Below are 13,867 nucleotides of genomic sequence, written 5' to 3' on the forward strand. Positions count from 1 at the left end.
GAGCTGAAGGTATCAGCTATACAGATGCCCCCATGCCTGCCAGAGGATGGCACTCTTTGGAACTGCGCAACACAAAGCCCGCACAATCTGAACAAATGCCCCCAGACAAGCTTCACAGTTTTGCCAAGGGCTGGCACTACTCCTGGAGCACAGGCATCATTGATAAGTAGCCGTCACCTTCAGGGGTGCATCCCACAGGAATTTGTGCCTGCAAGGACTCTTCTTCTTGCTCACCCACAGTACTGGACTCAATGTTTCCCCCTTTCCCCAGAACCTCTAGGATGGGATATCTGTAGGTCCCCTCCAGACCATTTCAAAGACCCTTCAGGAGCCCACGACCTCTCCAGGTGAAGGAGTTTTTAAGGCGTGTGAATTCATCCTTCCATCATTGCCTGAGGCAGCACCGCCAGTTGTGACAGCCAAGGGACATGGAAGGGAATGCAGCATTGGCATGCAAGCTTGGCAGATGGAAAACAGATCTGACTAGGTGCCATCAAAACAAGGCAACTGGCCATTGGAAACTCTGCCGAGGTCTCGCGTACTGGGGAGTGGAAGAGGAGAAGAGGGGAAAGCAGTCCTGTGGGGCTCTCACAGCCGGTCAGCTCCTCATCTCAAAGACACAAATGAGGTTTGGCTTCATTTCAGCCCGCTGATTGCTTTATTTCAAATTACCCTAACTACTTAGCATGGTAAATTAAGTTGAAACCCCCAAAAGTTTGCAGAGGATGTCATCTAATCTGATTAAAAGGAATATTCCCATCACAAGCGAGGGAGGAAATGGAAATTACTCTGAGCGCACTGCTATTAAATAATTTGCATAGACTTGCATATGCTATACATCAGAAAAGCATACGCTGCTTAGATTTAATGAAATAATTTTCCCTCTCTAAAGACTGTTACAGTTTCTGTCCTTCCCTATCTGTCTTTTTCTTTTCCCATCTGTCTCTTTTTTAATGTTAAAATTATTTCATGGGGAGGGTACAGAGCTATGCACAAATCACATGAAATATGCTAATAATCTTCCTGCTGGCAGGGCTGGGAGGTCTTGAAACTGCATGGCCAAACTTCCCACGTGCCCTCCCCCATGTCTCCCCCACATAATTAAAGGCTCCCTTTACAGCCCTTAAAAGGTCCAACTTGATTCATTTTGGGGCTCCCATTGATGGGGGGGTTGGTTAAAACCAATCTTTTGGCCCTACTTTCCCAGTGATGTTTTCCTAACCCTAAGGAACAGCATCTAAATCAAAATGAAAATGAAAGGAAAAATCCCCATCAAGCTCATGTCATCCATATCTGTTGAGTCTATGATGCTGCCATTGTGGTTGCACGTGTACAATAATCATCCTTGAAAGATTTTTGTGCCTGCTCTGCTTCTCAGGGTTCAAAACCCTTGACAAATGTTGGCTGCTGTTAAAGTGTCACCCCTATTTTTATCAATGGAGACAAGGAAGCCCAGATAGATGAACATGATGCAGGGGGGTGCGATGGGGGATGAAATCTATCTATTCTTGTATTCTCTATGGATATTCACTAGTTTTTGGTAATATTTTAGCAGATCTCATGTTCAGTTGTAACGTAGCCAACAGAGGAATTCTAGTGAATTCCCCAACAAAATTACATTAGGATCAAATGTGATCGTTATAAACACTATCCAGATGTTGGGGATGGACTGGATATAACTCTTTAAGCCCCAAATTACAGTATAATAAATGCAAGCATGGGGATCTGCCAATACATCTGAACTTCGTGTCGGAAACCAGGTCTGACCTTAATTTAACTCTATAAGGAACTAAGAGTTTCCCCACTTGTATAGTTAGGATGCATCCAAAGATCTCCAAGTGCTATATTGTCACGAGTTTTACCACTTACTTGAAGAATGACCATATCAAATTCTGGAGTCAAGCCAATCTTAATGCAAGCATTTTATTAGCACATTTAGAAAGGAAACAGAATTGCAAATAGAAATAACTACTGAGGTTATGAAACAAACCTGTGAAATGAAATACAATATAATACTAAGATCACATTTGTCCTTGGTAAATCTCAGGGAGTTAAGATACTATAATAAGCACTAAAATATTTTACTACATAAACCAGGGATGCTAACTAACACAGGCCCACAGAGAAGGATAAAATTTAGCAAGGAAAAACTTCATCCTTTGCCCCTAAAATTTTTTTTTTCTATTGGTAGGGCTGATATAAACCGATAACTTTGTATTACAGCTCAAGATCAGTATGGAATGTATCCTAATAAGAATGTCAGTGCTTATAAGGGAAAATGGATATTTCAAATATTCTAGTGTCAAATTAAAAAAAAAAACAACAAAAAAACCAGGTACTCTGAAAAGCTGGAAACAATAGACTAACCAATTTGCTAAATAGTATACCATAGCATGCCTACTAAATGCATACTATTGTTTTGGATGTTTCTGGAAGAAACAGAAAGTAAAAGGAAACGTTTTAAGGAGAGCCAAATATGCATCAAGTCGTTTAAGAGATGTATGTTCTTTATCTGGATATACCAAATTACAGAATCGTCTCCTCCCTGGAGAAACTTGAAACATAGTGCCAAAGACATGAGGTATCCAACCTCCCAAATTCAGAAGTTAAATCACCAAACAAAATAATAAATGTCACAAGTTAGCATAAGTACAACATTGAGAGGTTCTGTGTATCTCCCACCACCAACTTTCCAAACAAGAAAAAAAAGCTATTCATAGCAGCCAAAAAGTATTGGGGAAAAAAACACATCAAATCATCTACCAAAAATATGAAACCTACAACATGATTGTGAGTGTTAACCTCAGTAGTTTTTAAAATTACACCCTTTTTGAAAAAAGAAATAAAAATCTATCACTATCACATTGATATAGTTTGGGGCACCTGCGTGGTTCAGTCAGTTAAGTGTCCGACTCTTGATTTCGGCTCAGGGCATGATTTCACGGTTGGGCTCCACACTGACAGCTCAGAACCTGCCTGGGATTCTTTCGCTACCTGTGACCCTCCCCTGCTCACCCACTCTCTCTCTCTCTTTCTTTGTCTCTCTCCCTCTCAAAATAAATAAATAAACATTAAAAAAATACATTTAGATAGGCTCTGAACTCTCCCTCTGTTCCCTCCAGATCTCCTTCCCCAATATTTTCATCACTCAGTATATGACTATGAGGCATACAAAGGGTTCAGACAAAGGAGTTTCAAGGAGGGGAGGTTGTTTGAGAATGGAGAACTTGGATGAGCTGGCACCATATTAAGCCTCGAGATACTCTCAGTAGAATAACTCAAGTGTCCACTGACGTTTTAATGGAAAAACAACATGTGGTATATCCATACAAGAGAATATTAGTCAGCCATTAAAATGAATGAAATTCTGACACATGTCACAATACGTATGAACCTTGAAAACATTATGCTAAGTGAAAGAATCCAGACACAGAAGGGGAAATATGGTATAATTCCACTTGTATGAGGTATACTTAGAATAGGCAAATTCATGGAGCCAAAATAGAACAATGGTTACCAGACACTAAAGGAAGGATGGAATGGGAAGTTATAGTTCAGTGGGACAAAATTTCTGTTTGAGATGGTGAAAAAGTTCTGGAAACCGACAGTGGTGATGGTTGCACATTATTATGAATGTACTTAATGCCTCTGAATTCTATACTTAACACTGGTTAAAATGGTAAATTTTATGTTATGTATATTTGCCATAATAAAAAATATTTTTTAAATACATAGTCATGAGAGAAGACAGTGGAAACCAACGTGCCCTGGCAGTGATAGGCCTGGAACATGCAAAGATGAGTGAGTGTTGGTAAAGCAAGTTTGCTGAAGGCAAATTTCCTCCCAGGGTCAGTCAGTTAACTGTGTATAAAACAGTAGGGAGTAAGGATTACTATAAGAACCTAGAAGTGCCCGAACCGCCTAAAGGCAATAATTCAACTAAAACACAAAGCAAACGCAATGCAAATACCTTTAGGGGAAGGGTACCAAATTTTCACTCTGGATATTGGACATTAATGTGATGTTGGACCTACAACAAATACTTGCTATAGGGTTTCTACTTCTAAGCACGTCTTGCCAGAAACTGGAGGCAGAACTTGAGGAGTGAAGGAGGGAGGTAAGATCTATAACAATAAAACAACCACCGGCATGTATAAAAAGCTTCCTGTATACTAGGTAAGCACTGGAAGTGTTTTATATGTATTTTATTTAATCCACAAAATTACCTATGAGGTAGGAACTACAATTATTCCCATGTGATAGATGCAGAAACAGAGGCACAGAGGGATTAAGTCTTTCACAGGTAGATAAGTAGAAGAGCCAGCTGGCCATCTGGTTCCAGTCTAGGATCCCAGCCCTTAAGGCATAAACAAACAAACCAAAAAAAAGAGTAGAGCCAGTGATTCTCAAACTGGAAAACTTTTTCAAGCATACAGGGTTAAAAGACACATATACTGAAACTGTAAGCAAAACAAAGTTGGCAGGGGAAACAGGTACCGAAAGGAGATGATGAGGTCGGAAGTTCATTTAACATCCATATTTAAGTGGAAAATGAAGAAAAAGAACACATTGGAGACGGAGGATAATGTTAGAGATGGGGGAAAACACCAGGAGTGTTAATGGCACCAAGGTAAAACAAAAGAGGGCTTCAAGAACTTCAACAATAGCAAATGCTACAGCGGAAGAAGGACCAAGAGTGGGCTCATACTAGTAGATCAGAGCGCGATAGCAAACAACCCCCAATGCCAGGCTTTAGAAAAGCCAAGTCTAACTCTTGCTCAAGATACAGGTCCATCACTGGTTGTCCGGGGATTCCTCTCCACGCTGACGTTCTCTGTCGAGGACCCAGGCTCATGGAGCAACCACCTCCAGAAGTGCCCTTTGTCATGGGAGAGAGAATAGGAGAGTGACTGGCTAAGGGCCACTAAGATTTTGAGTGTAAGTGCATATATCACTTCCACTCATATTGCATTGGCAAAAGTCAGTCATGTGGCCACATCCAAATTAAGGAGGGCAGGGAAGTGAAATTCTACCATAAGCCTACATGAAATCAGAAATATTTGGTGAACGGCACTAATAACTACCACACTATCCCCAAGAGTAGTTTCAATAACAATATACCCCCTAACATTTACAGATTAAAAACATTTCTTGCCTATATTATCTCACAGGAGCCCCACAAATCAAGGTCTGTTTTATTATTTCCATTTTGAAGCTGAGGACACGGGCTCAAAGAAATTAAGTTACTTGCCCAAGGTCACATCCTACGAAGTGGCAGCACTGGGATTTGAACCCTAATTTCCTGACGCTTTGTCCAGTCCAGGGCTGTTTCTTTGATGTCTCCAGGCAGACAGCGGGGGGCAGATGCCAGATTGCAGTGGTTGAAATCAGTTGCAAGTGAAGAAATGGAAGAGTGTTCACCAAGAAGTTTAGATCTGATCTTGCAGCCATGGGAAGTTTCCTAACTGGGGAGTGACATATTTAAAGGAATGTTTTAAAAGGCTTAATAAGAGTTCGTCAAGTGTGCCTCAGACAGGTAGCCAGATGCACTACTTCTGGAAGAATTTTTAATTGTTTCAGCCTTTTGGGAAAGCGGTTTGGTGATATGGATTGGGAGTCTTACTAAGAAAAATTCATCCTAAAAAAAAAAAAAAAAGGAAAGAAAAGAAAAGAAAAAGAAAGTTTCATTCTCTTCTAGAACTCTTCTATAAGAATATAATCAGATAAGGATTAGTGAGACCATTAATATTACTGGGAGATATTTCGGGTGCAAAAGAAATTTTCTGAAAAAATTTAAGTGTCTAAACATAGGCAAACAAGAAAACGTACAGTTTACCCACAAGATAGAATATGAGGGAACTTTTCAAACAACACTTCAAGAATTTTTGGTGGCATGGGAAAAATCCTCATGATATGAAGTTAAGAAAGCAGAATATAAAGTTATGTAGGGTTAAGACAATTATGAAAATATACACACCGACATATATTCTCTGTGTGCTTGGACTGTGAATGATTGTATTTCCCCGAGACTTTCCTGGGTTTTCTAATTTTCTACAACATATACATGTTACTTTCAGGTAGATGAAAAAACAATAAAAATTGTAATAGACAATAGAAGTTATGAAAATAATAAAAGTTACAAAAAGAAAATAAAATTGAGAGCCACACAAGTTGAATTACAAGAGTAGACACACACACACACACAAAATACAGGCTTTCAGGGGAGGCACAGGGGAAGAGGATGGTTTGTTATTATTTTGTTCTGTTTCATCTAAAAGATGTTGCACCAACTGTGAGGCAAAGAGGCCCAGCCACCAATGGAAAAGGTTTGATTACCAACCATTGCAGAAGTGGACCTGCAGAAAAGACTGCCAGTCACACACCATAGCTTCATTTAGCGGCCCCCCTCTCTTTAGAGAAAGGAAAGGAATAGAATGAATCTTGACATTAGTCAGAAGGTTACACTTGAGCAGCTAGTTGTCACTGTGTTATGGTTTAGAAAAAGCCTGGCCTGAGAATAAAGAGACTTGGACTCTGTCATGAACTCCTACTATCTTGGGAAAATCAGGAGCTCAGTTTCCTCATCTGTTGAAAAGCACAGGGCGGAAAACAGGTGATCTCTAAAATGTTTTTCATCCTTAAACCTTATGGCTATTTTAATCCATATTAATTGCATGTTAATGAAATCGACCTGTAAGTGTATTTGTGTTAAAAATGCTCAACTAGGGGCGCCTGGGTGGCGCAGTCGGTTAAGCGTCCGACTTCAGCCAGGTCACGATCTCGCGGTCTGTGAGTTCGAGCCCCATGTCGGGCTCTGTGCTGACAGCTCAGAGCCTGGAGCCTGCTTCCGATTCTGTGTCTCCCTCTCTCTCTGCCCCTCCCCCGTTCATGCTCTGTCTCTCTCTGTCCCAAAAATAAATTAAAAAAAAAAAAAAAAACGTTGAAAAAAAAAAAATGCTCAACTAGACCACCTACCGCAGCAAACTAAATTGGAGTGCTTTTCTTTGTGTCAGTATTCGAGGTGTTTTGTTAAATTAAAAGTCTTTTCGCTAGCATCTAACATTTCCAAAAACGATTCATAGAGTTAAAAGAAAACTTAGCTATTTGAGGCGCCTGAGAGGCTCAGTCAGTTAAGGCTCCAACTTCGGTCAGGTCATAATCTCGCGGTTCGTGGATTTGAGCCCCATGTCCGGCTCTGTGCTGACAGCTCGTAGCCTGGAGCCTGCTTCAGATTCTGGGTCTCCCTCTCTCTCTGCTCCTCCCCTGCTCATGCTCTCTCTCTCAAAAATGAATAAACATTTTTAAAAAATGTTTAATTAAAAAAATAAAAGAAAACTTAGTTGTCAAATTTCTCAAATATTTTCAATGGAATATTTATTTTTTGGTCCAAAGGCTATAAAGAGTCCAGTCAGAGGCGGAAGGCGGGAAACACATCTCAACACAAACACACTACAAACAACAACCCTTTGGTGTGACCCACCTTGCTTTATAGTCAGGATGAGCTTCTCCTTTTTCTTTTGGATACATTGCCTTCAAGTAAGAAATTTACAGGAACATGCAAATATAAAAGGTGACTTAAATTCATTAGTTAGACATGGGAGACCTAAAACTGATCCTAATCACCTGAATTTCTAAATAAAGAATAAATTAAGCCTTCACTTAATACAGAAATATTTTAAAGCAAAATTCAGCAAACTTCTTGAAAGGCCAGATAGTATTTTAGGCTTTGCAGGCCAGAAGAGAGGGTCTCATTCATAACTCTTAAACTCTGCCTTCATAGTACAAAACAATCCCAGGCAATCATGAATGTGTGTGTGTAGTTATGTTCCAATAAAACTTTATTTATAAAAAGAAATGGCCAGCCTGTTTGCCCCTGTTGTAGAGCCTATTTTCTATTCATGCATCCAGTTAAGGTTAAGAGATGTGGGTGAAAAGGAAGAGGAGGAAAAACATAACGAGCAGGAAGATTGAGATAAAGGGGAAGAACCAAGTGTGGAGGGAGAAAGAGGATGCAAGAAGGGGGTGATTTGAGCCTGAAGAGGAAATTAAAATAATATCCACACAGAAGAAGAGGGCAGAATAGAAATAGGGAAAAAAATGTGGGGGGGCATACAGACGGAGAGAGAAAGACCAAGCGATGGAAAGAAACAGCACAGAAATAGGAAAATTTCTACTATCGTTACAGGGTCACAGAGAAAAACACCAGGGGTCATTTATAAACAAAGAGCACTTATAACTAAGCTTAGTAGCATTTTTTCCCCTAAAAGTTAAATAAACTGTTTGACTCACAGCTTTAAGCTTTTATTTAATAAAACAATTTAAAAAAAAAAAGTAACACGCAAGAAAAACAGACTGAAGGAGAAAGACTAAAAGCAAAGGTATGTAAAGAAACGGGAGGTGCAAAAGGGAACACCAAGTGGGGACACGGGTAGGGTGGTGACAGCCAGCAGGTAAGAAAAAAAAGGTCAATTTTCCCTGACCTTCGTCTCTTCTCTCCGGAATTCTAAGTGCCAAGTTAGATCTGAAACCCTCTGGTCTTGCTGGAGACTTCCCGGTAAAAACATCCACCTGGCATATGCCCTGCCGTGACGTGGTAGGCGTACCCACTCCCCAGGCGTCCAACCCATCCCAAGGTCAGTGGTCTGAGCCTATCACGCACTTGTCTTTCCGGAAATCGCTCAGTGTCAAATTCCTCCCCGGCACACCGTGAACTCAGTGTGTACACCAGTCTTTAATGACAAGGGTGGAAAATCAGCCATGGGTCACCTTCCTCATCCATTGGTCACACCTTAGCGTTTCTTTCTAATCAAGAATTGTACCAAAAGGACCTCCAGACCTAGGAATCCTCTGGCATTTTAGTTCTAATGACTAAAGTCTACCTTTCAGGTCTAACTTCAAACCTCATAACCTGAGATGTGAGTGAGAAGAGAATAAAGCCTTCATACCTACTGGGCAGAATTACATTTAAACCATCTCGATTAAGTGGGGATCTCCCACTCTCGGCCCCCTTCCATTTCTTTCTCTAGCATGCTCTCTCCTCCAGAGACAATTCAACAGCCTGTTTTCAAGCCATACTTGGCTTTAAATAACACTCACATTCAGGAAGTTCTTCTTTACATTTAACCCAAATCCCTTCTGCTACAGTTAAAACCCGTTTCGTCAGTGGAGATTTGGAACAGCTGGTTCCCATTCTCTTTATGGCAACTCTTCTTAAAGATTCATAGGCTTACACAGGACGTCCCTACCAACTTCACCTACGGCATACAGCTTCCTTTTCTCTAGCATTTTCCTAGAATATTTTCCTAAGCAGTTACTAATAATTGCCTAGTCTGTGGAGGGCTGACTCGTTGAGCAAATTTCTACAAAGAAAGACAATAGCGCCTATCTGATTACTCAAGGGATTACCTGAATTATTAAATACCTCTGCTTTTGCGAAGACACTGTTAGGTTGAAATTTGGAACAGAACAAAGACAAAAAGTAGGGCAGAATGCTTACGTCTGAGTAGGGAAGCATGTGGAACGACCAGTCTTTGGCCAACTGCCTACCGCTCTGCTCAAGAGTATCACTGCTTCAAGGCACTTCAGAATTTTGACAAATAGCACCCAACGTTGGTCTCTCACTTAAATTTGTAACTCTGCCCCCACCCCTGCCATCACATATCTCAAACTGTTTCTTCTCTAAAGCATTAAAAAAAAAAAGAAAAAAGAAAAGAAAACCTGGAGCAATACAAAAGATCTTCAGCTGACTCTTAGGAGCAAACAACATATGTTCTTGAACATCTGTGCTTTTCCCAAGCTATTTTTTTCCATTATTGTCAAGAGAAAAGAAGTTTAGTGGAATGTTTTTCCACAGAGGCACAAGTCTATAATACTCCCTGTTGATTACATATAAAAGACACAAAATATTAGTTTATTAAAAGCAGCTTCGACCATTGCTGTACAAAGCAGTTCTCCGATGGAACAGATTTATGAAGTAACAGCTGAAAGGTATGCAGATCACAGATACATGACAAATGTACTTTATTACACGGATCAGAAATACCATATGTACTAGCAGTTACTGTACAATGATACACAACGCCCAAGTCAGACCATGTAAAGGTTTTGCTGATATTGAAAACTATAAAGACACAATGTGAGAGTGAGAGAGTGTTTCATAAGATAGCATAATGCCAAGACAAGTCATTGCTTTAGGAAATTAAATCCACTCTGCATATTATAAACTTAGTGTATTAGAAAACTGTGCCATTCTTTAAATTAAAATGCGAAGAACTGTACCCCATTCATTGTTTAAAGCAGATGTTTGTAACCTTCGTCCATACTTTAAAGTGGAACTTACTGGAATAAATACCAGACTTAACGTACATTAACAAATTTAAGATTTTGGATTTTGTTATTTCCACCAAAAAGGATACTTAAGTCTGTAATTGTGCAGCACCAAAAGACTATCAAGGGTGAAATAAGCATACCACATTTCAGACAGGGCAACTTCCCACAAGGCATTTCTTAGCTAAAACGATGATAGCAGCTTTCAACCCAATTTCTAAGTACAGTGTTTGAATCCATTCTGCTGTGTTCCAACCAAGTGCCTGTCTACCCCTAGCATGACAGAACAGTACTCCCAAGGCTGCCTGTTCCAACTTCCAACACTTTGGTCAGAAGGTTCTTCCTTGGATTGACTCAAAGTCCGTCTCTCTGAAGCGTCCCATCAGAGGCATTCATTCTACAGCCTGGGGCAGCCTTGCTCGCAACTGATTAGGTGCCTAACTGTGCGCAAATACACTGGCCTCTTCCAAGCTGTTCCCTCATCTGAAAACTGGGGTAAGAGTAGTGATCCCACAGCATCGTTTTAAGGATTAAATAATATAGGTAAAGCACTTAACTCGGCATTCCCTAAACGTGGGTTGTTATCATGACTATTATTCTGCCAAAAGAGTCGTATGTGATATCACATTTTTCTCCTGCTCTAAAAATAGGTGAAGACCTCTGGCATTCAACGCTATCAAATTTAAGGTTTTGGGTAGGTAGGCACAAATCTCGCCCTGGCCCCCCTGCTGCCTGAGGGCTCTGGGAGCAGCAGAGGGGCCTTTGACCTGACATGAGTGCTTAACAGCTCTCCATCCACCTCCCTCCACACCCAACATTTCCTTGTAATATTCGTACATGTCTGCTACCATGGCATTTGCGGGGAAAAAGAATTCCATCTTGTGGCTAGCATGAATTTCAACTGCTCTGCCAGGTGGCATCAGAAGTTAGTCACTTAGCTAGTAAGCTTAGTCAACAGCCCAACATCTGCTTCTCAATTGCAGTATTTATAAATTTGGGAATTCCTTCATGTCTTTGGATTCCTCCCATTTACTTTGTGGCTAGCGTTCACTGATCTAAACTACACACCCCTAACCCTCAAGGTCACAAATAATCCATTTCAGATATTTAAACCAAGGCACTTATAGCCAGTTATTTTTCATTCTCCACCTCTCAAAACTCATATCCCAGATACGTAAATCTAAATTTTGAAAACACCCAAATTCCCTCATAAGCAAATATATTCTGCTGCATATTTATTCTCGGCAGTATGTGGACTAGTGGAGGAAAAAACTGTACCTACAATGAATGTGACACTAGAAAAAACAAAAACAAAAAAAAGATGTGTTGAAAACCACTACTTGAGCCTGCCTGTGAGCTTCAGCTACAGTTCACTTGACTGCCCTGAGAGCCTTGGTACCACAGACTGTGGGCCACACCTTTAGAACTGGGTCAGCCCATTCCACAGAAGCACTACCTAGAGAATTCCAGTCTGGGTTAGGCTGAGATTTGAGAAGGGGTCTATAAACCCTGAGCCTGCAAAATGGACTGAACCCAACATAGGTATTGCTAGGAGGATTAACTGAGTTAATACTTAGACTGGAGAGTTTAGGATTAAGTCATTTCGCCCAAGGTCTATTTGACCAATAACAAATAGATGAAAACAACTTTGATTCTCCTTATTTTAATTTCTTAGAAAACAAAAATAAAAGAGGCACCTGGGTGGCTCAGTTGGTTGGGCGTCTGACTTCAGCTCAGGTCATGATCTCATGGTTCGTGAGTTCGAGCCCCACGTCGGGCTGTGCCGACAGCTCAGAGCCGGGAGCATGCTTTGGATTCTGTGCCTCCCTCTTGCTCTGCCTCTTCGCTACTTGCACTGTCTCTCTCTCTCAAAAATAAATAAAACATTTTTAAGCATTAAAAAAACAACAAAAATAAAATGTTACATTCCGTTCCTACTGTGACTTAGCCCACGCTAATTCCAAAAATGACTTGATGTTTACCTTGAGCTCCATCTGGTGGTTTTACAGCAATTCTCTGGAAAACACGAGTTAAATAAATAACAGATTCTAAAAAAGATTAGCTAATCATCTAAAAGATTAAGGGACCGTGCTATACTTAACTGATGCTCTTTATGAATAAAGCAAGAAGTGACTGTACTCCTGCACTCGTTTTGGAACCTCGGTCTAAATTTCCCGCCACACTTTAGAGGTGGGAACAATGTTGCTGGAGGTGCAGCTCAGGATGCCTTAGAAGCCCCAGTCACACCTGAGTGCCAAACCCTTTCTAACAGCCACCTTTCACCGGTGGTGTTTTGGTTTCTTATCGTTAACTTTTAAGCTAAATTCTGAAGAGACAAATTTCATTGACTGGACAAACTGAAGTGAACATCCTGACATCGAGAGGCCCTGGATGAGAGCTCTAAGCTCCTACCACTGGAGTCAAATTAGAAGTCATCAGTTGCAGGGGCGCCTGGGTGGCTCAGTCGGTTAAGCATCCGACTTCAGCTCAGGTCATGATCTCACGGTCTGTGGGTTCGAGCCCCGCATCGGGCTCTGGGCTGGTGGCTCAGAGCCTGGAGCCTGCTTCCGATTCTGTGTCTCCCTCTCTCTCTGCCCCTCCCCCGTTCATGCTCTGTCTCCCTCTGTCTCAAAAATAAATAAAACGTTAAAAAAAAAATTTTTAAATAAAAAAGAAGTCATCAGCCGCAGAAAACATGAACATATCCCTGACATTGGCCTCTGACCTCAACTTAAAGAAAACCCAGCTCTAAAATACTTGACCATGGTGTTAAATTTTATATAAGCACTAAGTGTGCAACATCAGTGATGCAGTCAATTGCTATGATGGAATGAAAGGTAAACAACTTGGGGCACCTGGCTGGCTCAGTCGCTGGAGTACACGGCTCTTGATCTTGGTGCTGTAAACTCAAGCCCCAAGTTGGGTGTAGAGATTACTTACAAAAAAAAAAAAAAAAGGTAAATAGCTAGTGTATTTAGGCTGATATTGTCAGCGGCTTAATTGGAAAACATTAGCAACTTTTTATTTCAAGGATAAACATTTACGTATTTACTTATTCCTCGTAAACCATTTGTTGTTCCTAACTATACCAAAAGGCAAAAAGGAGGAGGAGATTTGAATCTTTAAAATTTAATGACAGGAAAATCTTAAGGTGGTTTTATATACTAGACTTTTCTCAATTTACTCAGTGATTAATGGATAATTAACTGAAAGGTTAATGGATAATATTTAAATACTTAGAATACATTTTCTCAAAAGAAGCTAATAGAAAATAGTTGGAAAATAAAGTGTGCTCTTGGTTTTGGGGGTAGATTCCCGCAGTTCATTGCTTACTTGCAACACCCAATGCTCATCCCAACATAATAGATTTCACTTTTTTTTTTTATTTAAAAAAAAATTTTTTTTAACGTTTTATTTTTTTTTTTTAATTTTTTTTTTCAACGTTTTTTATTTATTTTTGGGACAGAGAGAGAGCATGAACGGGGGAGGGGCAGAGAGAGAGGGAGACACAGAATCGGAAACAGGCTCCAGGCTCCGAGCC

This window comes from Panthera leo, chromosome B4 (genome assembly GCF_018350215.1).
Source record: "Panthera leo isolate Ple1 chromosome B4, P.leo_Ple1_pat1.1, whole genome shotgun sequence".
Lineage (NCBI taxonomy): Eukaryota > Metazoa > Chordata > Mammalia > Carnivora > Felidae > Panthera > Panthera leo.